Source organism: Pteropus vampyrus, unplaced genomic scaffold (genome assembly GCF_000151845.1).
Source record: "Pteropus vampyrus isolate Shadow unplaced genomic scaffold, Pvam_2.0 Scaffold33, whole genome shotgun sequence".
Classification (NCBI taxonomy): Eukaryota; Metazoa; Chordata; class Mammalia; order Chiroptera; family Pteropodidae; genus Pteropus; species Pteropus vampyrus.
In genome coordinates this window covers 10,171,338-10,173,472 of record NW_011888814.1, presented here as the reverse complement: position 1 = coordinate 10,173,472, position 2,135 = coordinate 10,171,338, and the positions used below count along the sequence as shown (strand labels likewise).

The following is a 2,135-nucleotide window of genomic DNA, read 5'->3' as shown; positions in this document are numbered from 1 at the left end:
TTCTGTTACCGTATCTTTAAAAGAGATTCCTAAAGACGGAATTGCTTATTCATAGGCCATGTATATTTTGGGGGCAATATATTCTACCAGGTTATCTTCTCGAACTATTTGGTACTTTTTAAAGTTAAGTAAGCTGTATTGTATATGCCCATTGTTAAAAGACATTCAGACTTTTTTTTGAAAGGAACTTCATGAAAGTTAATTCTAAACAAAAAGTTCTATGTATTCGTTCATTAATATGGGGAATATAAAGATAACAAAGCCATGATTTCTACCTTAAATAACTTAAATATAGTTTTGGAAATCAAATAAATGTTCGTTTATATACACTAAGAAACAGAAAAATTTCTTTGGTAAGTAGACTTTGATGTTAGCCTAAAAGAAAGTATTAAATTTAGTTTAGTGCACAAAATCAAGAAGGACATTTCCTGTGAAATTAGCATAGGCTAAAGTTAAGGCAGAATTTTACCACGTCAGGTGAAGTCAGTGGAATAACTGGCCTTAGACTGAAAGAGTGTTTCTATTCAGAGAGAAAGTAAGGGCAGTTAGTAGAAGACCTTGAGTGCCTAAAGTTTGTGGATCCGATTCACTGAGCCTCAGCCTTCTGAATTAGTACTCTATCGCTGTGTAACAAATCACCCCAAATGTAGGGCTTAGAACACCAGTAAACATTTATTGCCTGTTTGTGTGGGGCAGGGATTTGGAAGCAGAGGGCATGATTGCCATGGTTCTATTCCTTAGAAGCAAGCCAGTAAATTCAGCTCACATTCAATGGGACGAGGATTAGGTTCCTCCTTTTAAGGAAAGAAGTGTCACTAAGAATCTGGGAACGTATTTTAAAACTACCACACTATGTGTAAACTGAAGAAGAGGAGTGATGGTATGATTTTGAATAGGAAACAAACCATGGTATCTAGTGGAAAATTGATCTGGCAGCAGTGTCAAAGATGAAGAAAAGGAAGAAATGGGAAGAAGATTCTAGTGAAGTGATCCAGGAGTAAAGTTATGATGGAATTCGTCGGGCATGAGAGAGGAGATGGTGGGACATGGGAAGAACGTAGCAGAATGATGAGGGAGAAGAAAATGAGAAGAAAAAATGGTCTCAAGGTTTCCAGATCTGCAGAACAAACAGGCATGTAATAACTGGAAAGAGAAACCAGTTTTGAGGACATAAGACGGCTCATTTGGTTTTGGACATTTAAAGGGAAATTCCTAAGTAGTTGAAACTGTAGTACCAGAGCTCATGTTGAAATGTCTAGCCAAAGAGGGAGATTTCTAGTTTGTTGTGTCAGAAGTAATGGCTGGATTCTTTAAGGGAAGAGTGTGCAGGGCACTGAAGACCAAGACTTCGGGGGCAGCCATGGTTCCGAGAGTGGTTAGGGACAGAAGCTCCATCTGTAGCGTTCGAGAGAACGAAGAGCCAGCTGTGTTCCTATCAGAAACAGGAAAAATGATCAAGACCTTCAGATGTTGCAGAATCTGACGAGAATGATGTTCGAAATGAATGCATTTGCCTGTAAGACTATTATGGGTGACAGCAGTTTAAGTGGAGTAGAACAATTTTGGAAATTGGATTATAACATCTAATTTGATGATTAACTTTCTAAAAAGTGCTCGAGGTGGGAGGATGAGCAGCTGGCATGCCTTCCATCTCTCAGATTCCGAGATCTTACACCCTTCTTCCTTCCTTTTAGCACCCGCCAGGCCTCCCTGGAGTGAGACTTCCACTTGGTTCTTGGATCCAGGGATGAAGTAGGACTTTACCTCACTTGTTTTCAGGGAGTCTTTTAACTGTAAGTGAAATTAACTTACTTTATAATTTTTTTTTTTTTTTAATTTCGCATGTTGCTTTTAGCTATTGCTTTTAACTGTCTGGGCTGGTTCCCTACTCCTTTCCTTTCCCATTCATTCCCCCTTGGTGAGTAGGACTTCGTGTTCACATTCCAGACAAGGAATCACATGTTTTTCCTTTCCCTGACCTTCCCAAGTTCAAGCACAATTCGATTATTCATACGCTGTGTTAATTGAACTTGCGGGGATGCAAATAATGCAAAGTAAATATTAAAACGGTAAGTGATTAATGTAAGAACTAAATTGAAAGATGATTTCGTATTTTATGTTTTGTATCCGTACGT

The 2,135-nt window shown here is 38.5% G+C and overlaps 1 long non-coding RNA gene across 5 annotated transcripts in view; it reads left to right on the top strand.

The window, feature by feature from the left end:
- LOC111737971 overlaps positions 1 to 2,135 on the top strand; it is a 66,327-nt gene that overhangs the window by 22,116 nt on the left and 42,076 nt on the right. For all 5 annotated transcript variants that reach the window (XR_002779644.1, XR_002779643.1, XR_002779640.1 and 2 more), the window contains one exon: positions 1,695 to 1,793. This is a non-coding gene — a long non-coding RNA (uncharacterized LOC111737971). The remainder of the gene's footprint in view (positions 1 to 1,694; positions 1,794 to 2,135) is intronic.